The sequence below is a fragment of the Buteo buteo genome, chromosome 16 (assembly GCF_964188355.1).
Source record: "Buteo buteo chromosome 16, bButBut1.hap1.1, whole genome shotgun sequence".
Lineage (NCBI taxonomy): Eukaryota > Metazoa > Chordata > Aves > Accipitriformes > Accipitridae > Buteo > Buteo buteo.
This window is the reverse complement of record NC_134186.1, coordinates 19,544,549-19,559,989: the sequence shown is the minus strand read 5'-3', so window position 1 is coordinate 19,559,989 and position 15,441 is coordinate 19,544,549. Positions and strand designations below refer to the sequence as shown.

Here is a 15,441-nt window from a genome sequence, read left to right as displayed (position 1 = left end):
TATGAGTGAAACAGGAGCTCATCAAGAAGATGGGATTGAAAGAAAAGACTTCTTCCACCAGTAAAAGTTACCCTCCCATTCCATCCCTCAGCACTAGCATGAATATGTCAGGCCCTATCTTTCCCCTTGTCCCTCTGCTTCCCTCAGGATAGTCAGGAAAAAAAGTATTTTAAAAGTCCTGGGCTACCTTAGAGCAATCCCCCTTGAACTATGGAGTTCAAATCCCCATTGCACCATATTCTGGCTATACCCTCTCACTCACATGTTGAAAATATCAGCCTGATGTAGTATAAAAAATATTTAGCATCTTGAAAATATTCACAACATATGAAAAATATTTTTGTCTGCTTTCATTTACCAGTGGTCCTGCATTATCTCATCTTATTTCATTGCTTGTTTTATTTAGCACAGCAAAGCGCATCTTACAGGTTGGAACACACTAGTCATTTCAAACAAACATTCAGTTACGTAAGCTAAGGATTGGATTCTCACAAGTAAGTCTTCTATTTAAGATTAAGCATTTGCATGTTTGTTTATTCAAAATTCATGTTCAATTTCAAATGCCTAAATTTGTGAAGGAAAACTTTTTTTCCAACTATGATAAGGAATACCTTCTTCACTGACAAGAAAGTAGATAGAAAAAGCTTAATATTTTTGCCACTATTTCTCTGACCTGTGTCTCAAATTCAGAGTTAACTGTCAAAAAATTATTTCACCACATGCAAAATCCCACTTAAGTTGCAGTAACCATCCTACTTTACTGTACTGCTTATCTGCTTACCTGACGTTAAAAGAAAGGTTTTTCTAACCTAATCCTCTCATCTTTGAATCACAACAGAATATGAAGCCTTAAACCAGTCAGTTGAAAACCTGGAATAATTTATAATTGGAAATGCTTCTCTGCATACATCATTTTTTCCTTAGAGATCAAGGAAAGACAGGCAGAAAACTAGCTTTGTTTCTAACAAATTATGCCCAAACTAACAGAACTCAAATGGTCTCTCTATAGAGCACATAGGTAGCTGTGTTGGTTCCCTTACAAACATTTCTGGAGTGAAGTAGACAGAAGATTTTGAAACAAGGAACCTAACATTTCCTAAAACATTGGTGGCATGTTTTTGCAAAACCAAAAAATATGGAATAAAGATATCAACAGAAACACTATTTGTTAAAACAAGCTTATATTCGCTGTGTCATTTTCTAAGAATAGGTGTGACAATAACAGACGTTGAAAATGGCAGCAGAAATCAACTGGAGGTGTGATTAGGCAGTTATGAAAGATTTCCCCATAAATTTGGAATTTAAATAAAGGGTTTTCCTTTAAGGAAAAAGCTACCACAACATAGTTATATAAGCAGGTTTATTAAAATTATGTTTAACATTTCCCAAATATCTATCATCCGAGATAAACGTTCTTGATCTGTTAAAATTCACAGAGGCTCCAAAGAAGACTGAGCTCGCAATTTGTTCTAAGCACACAGTGAAAGAAAGTCCTTCTCTAAAGAGATCAATCTCTGTAGGAAAGAGGGCAGGATATGGGTCAGGATCCTCACCCCACCCCACTTACATATATTAAGAAAAACAGATGTACTGCGAAATCAAGTCACTTACAAAACATGACAGCTGTGATGTCTTGAGACATTGATTCCAGTGCCTAGAGTTTGGGTAAGAAGCCCCTGATATTCCTGTGCCTGAGCCCTCATTCCTCCCATTGCATTTCAGTTCCCTCCTCTTAGCTGCAGTGATGCAGCTGTTTCTGAAGCCAAACTGTAAATCAGATGACTGAAATGGTCCAGACTAAATATAACTTGGTTTGTGTTTGGAACATGTCTGAAAGGTCTTTATAGGTTTGATGGTACTGGAAGGGGAAGAAAAAGCTTTTACTGGAAATGTTATCCATCTAAATTTTAACTGGACAATTCATAACCAGAATATTTCTGCATTTCACAGTTGTATTACAGTTCCCCTCCAGCCCTAAGCCTTTCTATAAAATAGAGGGAGGATAACTAATTCAACTGATCATCACTTCTCTATTCTGCACAGCCTAATCTGGTCTGACACAGCTACAACAGATGTCCTTAGACAAGTGTCAATCTACTCAATCCCATTTTTAGTATTCTTTCTGATAGCAATATCATTTTCATACCTCTGACTATAAGGGCTACAGTAATGTCACACATTAAGCATGAAACATGCTAGAGAGATATCTATATTTTAGGCCAAAAATCAGTTCTGCAGATCTCTTGGGGCAGAACTGATATTACCCAGATGTTTTGGGTATTGATCAGCAAGAGCAGCAGGTCCCAATGGAATTCTAAAAATGCAAAATGGGAACACAGAAAAAACCAAATCTACAGTATCAGCCGTTATGTCACTGGGAATTTTTACATTCTTCATCCAAAATGCATAAACTCAGAAAAATTATTCAACTGCTAACTTACAGTAAACTTGTTTAACTAAAATTCCAATCTTATAAGCCTCCCTTTCTAACCTAGGGATGATTTCATAGCCTCCTGCTTCACTGGGTTTAAGATTCCCTTGGTTGTAAAGATTTCTCTAAGCTGCTTCCCTTCATGAGCAGTAGATTGCAGTGGAATAATTTCTCTGCAGTATTTTCTTAGTGAAAAGGACTGCAAATTGCTTTTTCACCCTTCACCCTCCCTTTCAAGATACAAATTCAAAATAAACAAGCCAGACTGTCACTGAATGTATGTACATCTTGTTCCTCAAGTAGCTTTATAATAAGGCAACATAAATAAAGTATTAGACTTGCATTAAGAATAAAACCTTCATGACAAGCTCACAGAAGCTTTGGGGGGGGTTCATAAAAATTCAAATAAAACCCCTCAAAAATTTAAAGAAAGAACACACTTTACTGAACTGGGAAAGCTGAGAAGATTGAAAGTATTTCCTCCCTCTTAAACTAAAGGAAGTAGTTAGAACTCTTGTTCTATGGGAATCCCAAACAACAAAACATTTCACTACGATATTCTTAACATTGTAGTATTTTTACAAATCTGCTTGTGCTATGTATGCTCCATACTTAAAATATTTCATCCTTCCACTATATCATAGGAAAGAGTGCAATTTCAGTGGACACCAGGACTCAAACTATTAAAACATTTCATAAATTTAAACAAATTTCTTAAATGACACCTTGAAATGAAGCCCACAGGTAGAATACATTCCCTCAAGAAAAAGTACCTATAACTGTCAGTTGCATTCTGCTGAACTTCCTGACTGCAGCCTAGAGAGCTGATAAAAATCTGTTAACGAAATGCCTGTTTTCAAGCTAAACAGCTATGACAACAAAATGCTTGGAGATATTTTCAATATACATGACATCTTTCTTCACAAGTAGATCTATTCATACTCAAAAGCAAAAAAACATCTAGTACTGGATGACTTTGCATCAGATATTTTATTTTAAAGAAAATGTAAAATGTAAATTAAATTTCTATGTTATGCATAAGATTTTCTTAATGTAAAAGACATCCCAATTTTATATAGCTCTGACCATCATCCTAGAAAAAGTGCATTGAAAATTGGCATTCTGTCCTACTGTCCACTAACCTAGCTCTCACTGTGATTTTGGCCAAGTCATTCTCTTTTTTTCCTCTCTCGAAGAGTGACTGAACCTTCCTACTTGCACAAATGAGATAATAATAAACAAATGTTTACACACAGTCACACAGAGAACTGGTGTGACTTAGTGTAGCATTTGGAAAGCCATTTGTAGTTTTAGACTATCAGTGAATGCTAAGTCCCATTTTTTGTATGTAATATAAAGTAGTGACCTATAGTATTGGAGAAGAGAAATATGTGAGGCCACAGCTGTGAGCACCCACTGTTTTGAAAATATTGTATGTCATAAACAACTGGCAGTTTGCATCTTTATGACCTACTTTTTTTCACTTGATATTCAGAATGGTTCTTTGTCTCAAAAAGATCATGTGTATGTAACTTGTAGTTTCCTGAAATATGTTCCAATTGCAACAGCCTGTAAGTGGTCTGAATTTGACAACTTTTACAACATGACAACTTACTAAATTGGAATACACTAGTCATTTCAAACAAACATTCAATTACATAAACTAAGGATTGGATTCTTACAAGTCTTCTATTTAAGACTGAGCATTTGAATGTTTATTAATCTTAGATTGGAACTTGGAGCTCTGACTGAACACCAAGCTGTCAATCCTCTGATACACAATAAAAAGCTCTTTAGTCTCTTCACTATTTGAACTGCAACAGCAAAACTGAAGATTTTGCTGGGATTATTCCTTCACCTCTTCTTTGAGATTAGAAAGTTATTTCGAAACTTGCTTATAATTTTTTTTCAAAAATCCGTATTCCTCTAGAAAGCTAACATACATTCCATTAAGAGAATGTTGATTTTGTTTGAATGTTGATTTCACTTGAAATATCTCTCCCAGTAAAGACTGATCCCTCTCTTGCCAGAGAAATTCTATACTGACAACATTTTATGGGGTTTTTTTCATTGTTAATCAGGGAAATTATTGCAACTATATCAGCTGTTTTCTAAAAAAGAAATATCTATAGCTTGTGGGGATACATATCCTTTTTGGCATATCCCAACCTATTCCAGACCCAAAGTACTACAAAGTCATCCCATCCAAGCCCTCTAAAGGACACTGAGGTCTATGCATCCCTTTTTGCAAGCCAGGAAAGCAGGTACTAGAGAGGTACTCAGTGCTAGAGACTACTTTTGTCAATAAACGTCCAGCATACTTTCAGTTGTTCAGATTGAACTCTGCTCCCAGATCAGCATAAACAGGAGTCAAACCCCAATTTAACAGCATTGACAAATTGCAGACCATTAGAAGCAGCTGACTCCTGGCTGCATTTACACTGGGAAATTCAAGTATGCTTGACACACTATCTTGTTGGTACAGAATTAGCCCTAGTTTGTGATACTAAGAGTTTTAATCCATGAGGAGAGTCTCAGCCCATGAAAAGATGACTGTGTTCTGGATGAGTTTAAAAAGATTATCAGGAACACATTTCTTCTAGCTAGATAACCTCTGAAATAAGTAGAGAATTCCAAGATTAAAAGATTATACAGTTCTCATTTCATGGAATATCAAAGTAAGGGAGAAATTAACATCCTGCTACTTACTTGCCTGTCACCAAATTCTGTTTTGACATATTTCCTGGTTATGAAAATCTTATAAATAATCCAGATAGTAATCCAAACTCCTGCAACTGCTGTCAAAAGTTTAAGGACTCTGTACCATACTACAAGGAGTTTCTCAAAAGGCTGCCGAGTTTTACATTTCAAGCCTTCTGGAATAGATATGTATTCCTTTACAATATTTAGTATTTTTTTCATTTTGCCCCAAGGTTCTGAAGGGTGTAGCAAATATAGACGTGGAAAGGCCTTTCACACACTTTCCTTCACTTTGCTAGTGAAATGCCTCATTTAGCTTTCTCTTTTACTGACAAGTCCCAGTAGTCAACCCTATACCCTATTAATAAACTTGCTACTGTTTCTGCAATATCATTAGATGCCAGTAATTTCCCAATTTATAGCAGTAGGTCCCCTACAATACTGTGAACCTTACTGGTATCTAATTATTTACCTGAAGCCAAATTCTACTGTTAAACCCATGAAAACATTTTTCCAGTACTAATTTTCACTGTAGGTATTTGCTATGGCCAATAACCAAGCTGCTGATCTTTAGTTCACCTCCCCATTATCAATTATTTTTACTCTCTAGGACATGAAAGGCTGTGATTTAGAGGCAAGGGGAGCATATTAAATATATGCAGAAAACCTGTTTTTAAAGCATGTACTCACACCAGTACTCTACATCCAAGCGTTATTTTAATCAGGTGAGAAAAACAGAAGAAGGAGGTTTGTGTGACCAATTAGAACTAATCAACACTATCAAATATTAAACAAGTAATAGTTAGTATGCACTGAAAAGTTTGCAAACCAGAACTTATTCCTAGATATTGATAATTATTATTGAAAGACTGCTAATTTCAAGAAAATACTGCATTCCTACACAAAGTGCAAAAAAAAAAAAAAGGTGTTAAATTAGTTAGCTATAGGATAAGGTATGAATTATTTATTAAGCTTGATTCATATGCATAAATCTTCACAGTCAAGCATGCAAATCAGATCAGGTAATTCCACACAATCATATGATTACTAATTTCATATGCAATTACTTCATCGGTGTCTGTAGTTGAAGTATTTAGAAGTACAAATTTGATATATTCTTGTTTACATATTTTACAGACAGCTAATACATTTTTAGAGTCTATGTAGATACTTAATATAGAATTTTAATACACAATTTTTATACTTCACATATTACGATAAGGCCATATGCTCTTAAGAAAAGTTTTCATCTAACTGTAGAAGAGTACTTACAACTTCTATCTTTCTTTGGTTTGTAAGGCATAAATGGCAGTGTGTTACAAATTAGAGGGATTTTTGTTAATGTCAAATAACATGTTTCAATATTCATTTCAGAGAGGGTGGATAGCAAATGCAGAATAGCCTTTTAAGTCCTAACAATTGCTGCCATTAAGACTTAAGTACAATCAAATTGCTGCTGCTATATTTGATACATTGCTGACAACGTTTTCTTCTGAAATGTTCTTTTAGCTTCCTGCGTGGGTAGAAACTTAAGAAAACTGTATTCAATATTCAGAATTTCTGCCGATCATTATATTCAACAGTCTGCTCTTATTTGCAGTTTCTATGACTACTGGAGCAGCACTAATTTCTTCAAATTGAAAGGAAATAGAATCTAATTTGTATATTAAACAAGAACATGCACAATTTTCTTTGAAAGCTATTCCAGCAGAAAGAGCATATGTATATATATACACACACACACACGTATCTCCGTTTTAATGCAAAAACACAGGCATATATATTCAAAAATTTAACCAAGCAGAGAAAAGCACAATCAATTTTAACTATTTTTTTTAATGTAATATTAGGAAATTTTAGCTTGTATTGAAAGAATTCTACGTTTACCTTTTCCAAATGTTCACTACAAGCCATGGGATTATTTTTTTTTTAGTGGGACAAAATAATACAGTAAAAAGAACAGCATAAATACTGTTTCTTTCTCAAAGACTTTCCTATGCACCCTATATGCTTTCAGCTTACAAGGTTTAGGATCATTTTTTTTTCCTGTATCACTTACACCTGTTATTTAATTTTAATTCCCTAATCTAACACAAGGAAGCACTAATATATGTGCAGATGTTGTGAGATTATGACTCATTGTGTTGGTTTCAGTGGTACTAGTCATACATTTGTGTAATGTCTTTTCTAGTAACTCCAGTTACTAGATAAATATATTGTGGTCTTAGCCACAAGAAGTCTAGTGACACCAGAAAAGCACAATGCCAGAATAAGCAAAATTCATCATACCCACTGAACATATTTCTAATTGAAAAAAATAGTTATTTTTTATGCTGTTCCTATATTTTTATTTGGCTTTCATCTATCAACTTTTAAAAATACATTTAATTTTACTGCATTTTAAGCATGCGCCTACTGGTTTTGTATTCAAAAGAATCCCTCAGACAAAGAAAATTTTAGGTACAAAAAATTATCCCTTCGATAAGCCTCATTGCTGTGCAACTGGGCAGCCACATAGCCCCTACCAGACAGGTAGCCAGCACACAAGACAACTTGCAGTACAGGACAGCCTGCACAGCTGCTAGTCAGGGAACTCTGAGTTCTGGATAATGATAGAACCTCCCAGCCAACCAGCTTGACATCCTTGTTTCATGTCAGCTGGCTCACCTGTCCAGTTTCCCTTCAAATACTGATGAATTGACATAAAATACGTGTCTGTTAAATCAACATTTTTCAAGGCACTGCTGTTCTGCCAGAAAAATCATAACTGGGTTTAAAATTAAGTACTGGAAAATAAATTAGGATTTCATTTTCTGATTTAAATCAAAACATTAGTGTATCCATCCTTTTTCCTCTAGTAATTCTCTCATCCCAGTTTTCCTTTGTGTCAAATTACTTCTTTCCTTTGAAAAGCCCTTCAGAGGGAGCAGGAAATACAAAAAACGTATTCTAGGGCACAGTGGAGGAATGTTCTCTAGTTTTCATTTCTTTCAGTGAACACCCAATATTAAACATCATTCTACAATCCTGAGTCTGACTGTGTACTTCCATATATATATCTTAAGACACACAAAAACCTTTCCTGGCTAACAGTGAAAGTCATTTTCTCCTTTGTCAACCCCTAAACTACCAATTTCACGCGTCAGTTGGGCAGCTATGTGGAGATAGCCTTTCTTACCTTTTGGTTGTCCTGAGGAAGAGAAATGAGAAGGCCAGTCATCTCAAGAAAATACAGTCATACCACGTTTGGAATCACTGCTTGACAGAATGGAACACTTCAGGTTCAATCAGTTGTTCTGACATTGCTTGTAACACAGGTCTGGGCAAACTGAAGGCAAAGGAAACATTTTATTTTTAAGAACAGATAACAATCATCACATTAGCTGGGAAACAAAGAAAGGGAAAAATCACATGTTTTACAAGCACTTATAGATAGGCTTAAGTTAGATCACTAGCCTTCTCTTACCCTGCAAGTTTTAGTTAATATGCTAACAGATACTTCACATAATTCCTAGCTGAAGGCTGTGATATACATCCAGTCCTATGCCTTCCACCTACATTAATGGAAAACAGTTCAGACCAAACAGCCTAAATTTTATCTATTTTTGGTAGAATTAAAATAAAATTTCTCTGCCTTCCATTCTTCTCCCTCTCCCATCTCCCCCTCATTTAGTATCCAGAAACCTGAGCAGGCTTTATGAATGCAGCCCATCTTTTTCTTTCATGTGCCACCTTTCACTTTGGGGATGGCAAGATAACATCGGTCTGAACTATTTTTTTCCTCTGTCTGCTCTGATGGACAGAAAAGTTCGTGAGTGCATGGGAGAAACCAGTTTTCTCTTCACTTTATTATGTCCATCTATCAGTCTTATTCCAACTAACACGGAAAAGCAGTATTTGGTAAGAACTGTCCATATACAGTCTTGCTACTTCTGTAAGTGCTTAGAGAAGAAATTCTCTATAATTGACATTTGTAACCACAGTGTGGTTCACTACAACCTCTATAGACTCTGAAGTATTTTTTTCTGACAAAAACAGAAATAAAGCTTAAGCAATGAAATTTCCCTTTTTTACAGCTTAAGTAGCCATATATTGTTATGCTGCTATCAAGAACAATCAGAATATATAATATCTGCACATGATGACTAAGTTCATATGGCCATTAAAAATTTAAATATTAATCTTTTTCCCCATATAAATCATACAAGTCAGAGTAAAATTCACACCTTTCAAAATATTTGCTTAAGCTTTTGAGCCTCAATCCAGCAAACACGTTTACAACATAGGAACTGTCCCATTTATTTTAATTATACATGTTAAACATCTTTTCTTGGATTGGAAACTTGGGCTTGTAACTTACTGCTGTCATCAACAACCCTTTCACTGGTTATCAAATAGCTCTTGAATCTGGCAATTCTTTAGAGAATTAATCAGATAAAGATAATCACTTGCTCTGGGAAAGAACAAGGCTGCTGGGTTTGCCTGTATCACATATAATACATGAACCCAGTTAACATTATTCTGATGTTATGTTTCCAAGATACACATGTGATGCTAGCACAGGCTTATCTCTGGCTCAAGGCCTAAATGTAATTATGGCTCCAGGGTAGAAATGGAAAAGTTTTCCTTCAAGCATTGCAATTGTAATGCAGGCTGCCAACTGAAGAGGAAGGTAGGAATCTTGACAGATATGAAATGCAAGAACTTACCAGGCAATAATGGCATATCGTAAGCATGTCACGTGGTTTGTTTGTATAACAGCTAATGGAAGATTTACACAGCAAAATCCATCCCTCAAAAAGAATAAAACTGACTCCTGACTAGAATTTGCTGTTTTACTTAGAAATCTAAATAATAAGCTAATGTGAAAAGCACATATGTCATTAATTACAGTTAAAATAACTAAGTATGTAATTTGTTTTTCAGAAGCATCTATTTAAGGTGATGTTATGCTTTACTCTCAAAAACCTTAAAATTCTCCCCATTTCATCAAAAAATTTAATATTGGAATTTCATAGGCAGGGAAACCTATGATTGTCCAGGAGAGGCAAAGAAACAGAGTTAAATGCAAAGAAAGAAACAGTAAATGGAGTTGTAAAATTAATCAGTCAAATGGTTTATGTTAGGATAAACAATTTTGCTCAATGGGGACTCAAAATAGTAGATTACTTTAGTTGACACAAATATTGTTCTAAATATATTTCAAGAGCATTAGATGTTTCCTGTGAATCTTTGTTTCCACATGGCAGACCTTCATCTAAATCACAGCATCGTGGGCGAGTACCCTGTGCTCCCTACACCTACTGCTGAACCATATGTATTATATGATTTTTCCTGCAGTGCAACGCGAGGTGAATACCAGAAACAACTGCATGCCAAGAACTTCACATCCTGCAAATATGCAGGATTCTTCCTTTTGCCACCCATTGACCCACCTCACCAACAGAGACACCAACAAGGGGATTTAATAGAGCTCTATGCCACAGTGCTGACTGTTGTAGATTTTATGAAAATTAGACTCTTTACCACATATGACTTTGTAAGTTAGCCATTATGCCACCACATAGCTTTTACACAGCTACAGATGAGTTCTGAGTCTCAGTGAAAGACAAGGAGATACAAGGTCATTGCCAATGTCACTTTAGAAGATGAGATTTAAACTTACTTCAATGCTTTAACATAACATCTGACAATCACAGGTTCATAATGTGTATACACCACTATGAATCTTAAAATTAAGACAGAATTTTATTGTAGACAGTTGACTTAAGACAGCTTATCGTCAACATCTTGAAAGGGGTAGAGAACAAAACACAAAGCATCCTCAAAATTCCAGCTTTCTAATCTTAATAGGCTTTTCTTATGAAGAAAGTCTGTTTTAACATATTTACTTAGAAATGTCTTAGCAAAGAAAAAGTGGATGAAAACTGTATTATCTGGAGTGCCATCATCAAATCTGGCTCCAAACAAATCCATCCACTTCGTCTAGTCCTACTGAAACATTTATTATTGCTCTGAACATGAGAAAAGGAATTCCTGATTAAGGGAACCCCCAGCATAAAGTATTACAGAGAGCAGAAAGATCTTGAAAATCCAAAATATGGATTATAACCCCACACAGTAAGTTCATAAATTGATGGGGCCTACTCCTACATGACAGTGTATTTCATCAGTCGAGAGAGGTTGTCATCTACTGTATCTGAATAATTCAGTGTGCAAAACTAACTCATGAATGATGGTGGTGGGATTATGCTGTTTTGAATTATTGCATGGGAGAATCCATTAATTTACCCAACTGCAGTGGAGAACAGTTACTGCTAGTCTATTTAGGAAAAAACTAATTCAAAATCTAAAAGTCACAATACTTTACAGCTACTACATCTGACTTAATTTCCTTAATCTCCCAAGTTCCGCATACTGAGTAAACTGAGGCACAAGAAGGTTTCTTACAATTAACTTTTGATATTTCAGCAGCTAGGTTACAATCTGTTACAACGTTTTTTATGCCGTTTGGTTTTATGTTATGATTATGCTTGCCGCTTGTACTATTGTCTATATACTGAACTCCATGTCCTTTATACGTTTTCAGAGACAAATGATTCAGTATTATTGACCTTCATGAGGTACAGAATAGAATGGTCACCAAATCACACAGACTACTTACTGTTTGAGGCCAACAGGTTCACTCTTTGATGAATTATTCCAGCTCCAATGATGTATCAAAACCAGTTTGCTATTTTTGGTTAAAAAGACACCATCCCTTGGCTATCACAGTCACAGAGCGACTGAAGAGGAGCATGTTTGATGTTTTGATGATAAAGATGAAAACTGCAGGCAGGAAAACAGAAAACAAAACGGAACTTCAGTTAAAATGCTAGGTTTCATTTCCACTTCACACTATGATTATATTACTGGTCCTGAATGTGTCTTTTCTGCTTTTTCCCTCCTTTCTCCTTTCTTTCATTTTTTGGGGCCTCATTGCCCCAAGAGCTATTTTTAACAAGACACTTGCTCTAGCTTCTCTTCCCAGGAGTCTGTTTTACAACATTAACTAACAATAACAAACAAAAAGCAGTGGAGTGTTGTAATCATAATACATACAGGGTGAGACAAAGACAAAGTCTGAATGATAAATCCTTGAACTGAAGAAATCCACAAGTGCCTGCCCAGGCTTCCTTCCTGTGATCATTATGCACTAAGTATATTAATAAAAATGAATGACCAGTAAATGTCTAAGTAACCAAGAAAATTTCAAACCTACCCAGAGACTCTCTTCATTAGGATATGACTGAGGCATCTGTAAGGTTTTGAAGGATTTCTTATTCTAAATCACAAAACATTTCATGAATCAACATCTTCTAGCCATAAGAATTAAGATAGGACCAAATTAAATTTCATTAGTCTTCTTTTGTCATGAATAAGCATATTTTAAAATGCACTGCTCTTTCTAAATTAAGAATGAGCATGAGTTTTCTTCTTATTTTTGTCCAAAATCCTATGGTTCTTCTGTAATAAACGCAACAAGAACCAAGTAATTTGTATTTTCTGTGCTCCCAGAGAATTTCCCTAACGTGGACGACATTTAATTAGCCATAATCAGCTAGGTTTAACATTGAAAGACATTTCTGTTTAGCTAATTTATATATCGATAGAGTATAGTAAAGTTAGCTGGTTAAACTGTGCAAAGGAATAAGAGATGCTGAATTTCTGTTATTTTAAATGCTTGTTGTTGCTCGGTACTGAGCTACTACCCATCTTCTGCAGGCTTTTCTTAGCATACCTATAAACTCAACTTCTGCTGTGATGCAGTTCGGATCCTAGATGATGGCAGGGCAGTGATATTTCAACTTTGTCAGATTGAATCAGGTGAGAAATAGTTTGATGTTCCAAAGAACCTCTAACATGTAAGATGGCAAAGAATAGACCTGCAGTAAAAAACAAGGGAAGTGGTTTTCTTCTAATACTACTGTCAAGAAATTCCAAATTGTCCCCTTAAGTTTAGCACTATCACTTCGTTCAAGAGAGATGAATAATTTTAGAATAACACCTCATGTCTGGCTCTATTATAGATGTCAGAATGGCAAACTGCCTCACCCAAAATGGAAACCAGGACCACTCTTAGTGACAAATTAACTGAGGAGTTCCAGGGGTTATTTAAAACATATTAGCATACTCAATAAAAGTGGTACTTAAAAATAGAGTAGAACTTCATGGATCTAACAAAGATGTTCAGAACAATTCCTTTTTTTTTACTTTTTCTCAGGAATTTCTGAAGTTTACTTGATTATATATTCTCTACTATTAATCATGACATGGACAAAGAATGAAAACATTGCTCCCTTTTATCGCCCCAGGACTCATCTCTGATTCAGTAATCTTCAGTGTCTTACTCCCAGATCTCCCAAAATTCCAGTTTCAGTTCAATTTTTAAAAAGGTTGACACCCTCAGTCAGGGGAAAAGAGATTCTAAATAATTCTACCATTTAAGCTTAAAGCATTTAGAGTTTGCCCTACTGCTGCTTTCCGTGCTTTATTTTCAGCTGCTGACCGCTCATAATTAAAATACTCAGGCCTGTTGTGATTAAGTTAAATAGCTTCACTCTCAGACTACTGGCAATTGCAAAGTACACAGCAAGATTTTTTTTATTTCTAACTGAGCTTCTTAGTATGAGTTACAGCTGTAGAATCAGAAAAGGAAACACTTAAAAAGATTGCATTTGTCAGGCTCCTTCTCCCCAAAGCAGCTATGTATCTAGGGATGAAGCTATATACAGGAAAAGGACCTGGGGGTGTTGGTGGACAGCTGGCTGAATGTGAGCCAGCAGTGTGCCCAGGTGGCCAAGAAGGCCAACGGCATCCTGGCCTGTATTAGAAATAGTGTGTCCAGCAGGACTAGGGAAGGGATCGTGCCCCTGTATTCGGCACTGGTAAGGCCGTACCTTGAGTACTTGTGTTCAGTTTTGGGCCCCCCACTACAGGAAAGACATTGAGGTCTTGGAGCATGTCCAGAGAAGGGCAACAAAGCTGGTGAGGGGCCTGGAGCAAAAGTCTTATGAGGAGCGGCTGAGGGAACTGGGGTTCTTTAGTCTGGAGAAAAGGACGCTGAGGGGAGACCTTATTGCTCTCTGTAACTGCCTGAAAGTAGGTTGTAGTGAGGTGAGAGTCGGTCTTTTTTCCCACATAACAAGAGGACAAGACAATCATAGAATCGTTTAGGTTGGAAAAGACCTTTAAGATCATCAAGTCCAACCATCAACCCAACATCACCATGCACACTAAACCATGTCCTGAAGGGCCTTGTCTATGCGCTTTTTGAACACCTCCAGGGATGATGACACCACCACTTCCCTGGGCAGCCTGTTCCAATGCCTGACAACCCTCTCAGGAAACAAATTTTTCCTAATATCCAATCCAAACCTCCCCTGCAGCAACTTGAGGCCATTTCCTTTCATCCTATCTCCAGCCACCTGACAGAAGAGACCAGCACCCACCTCGCTACAACCCCCCTTCAGGCAGTTACAGAGAGCGATAAGGTCTCCCCTCAGCCTCCTCTTCTCCAGGCTAAACAGCCCCAGCTCCCTCAGCCGCTCCTCATAAGACTTGTGCTCCAGCCCCCTCACCAACTTGGCTGCCCTTCTCTGAACACACTCCAGCAACTCAATGTCTTTCCTGTAGTGAGGGGCCCAAAACTGAACACAGGACTTGAGGTGCGGCCTCACCAGGGCCGAGTACAGGGGAACAACCACCTCCCTGCTCCTGCTGGCCACACTGTTTCTGATGCAGGCCAGGATGCCGTTGGCCGCCTTCTTGGCCACCTGGGCACACTGCTGGCTCATATTCAGCCGGCTGTCAACCAGCACCCCCAGGTCCTTCTCTGCCGGGCAGCTTTCCAGCCTCTCTTCCCCAAGCCTGTAGCGCTGCATGGGGTTGCCATGACCGAAGTGCAGGACCCGGCACTTGGCCTTGTTGAACTTCATACGATTGGCCTCAGCCCATCGATCCAGCCTGTCCAGATCTCTCTGTAGAGCCTCCCTGCCCTCAAGCAGATCAACCCTGCCTCCCAACTTGGTGTCATCTGCAAACGTGCTCAGGGTGCACTCAATCCCCTCATCCAAATCATCAATAAAGATATTAAACAGAACGGGGCCTAACACCAAGCCCTGGGGAACACCACTTGTGACCTGCTGCCAACTGGACTTCACCCCATTCACCACAACCCTCTGGGCTTGTCCATCCAGCCAGTTTTTCACCCAGAGAAGAGTACACTTGTCCAGGCCATGAAACACCAGCTTCTCAAGGAGTATGCCATG

At 37.2% G+C, this 15,441-nt stretch overlaps 1 long non-coding RNA gene across 7 annotated transcripts in view; it reads right to left on the bottom strand.

Annotated features, from left to right (window-relative positions):
• LOC142040336 (uncharacterized) overlaps nt 1–15,441 on the bottom strand; it is a 348,847-nt gene that overhangs the window by 213,167 nt on the left and 120,239 nt on the right. For all 7 annotated transcript variants that reach the window (XR_012653175.1, XR_012653174.1, XR_012653176.1 and 4 more), the window contains exons 4-5: nt 11,796–11,959; nt 8,310–8,459 (exon numbers count right to left, since the gene is read on the bottom strand). This is a non-coding gene — a long non-coding RNA (uncharacterized LOC142040336). The remainder of the gene's footprint in view (nt 1–8,309; nt 8,460–11,795; nt 11,960–15,441) is intronic.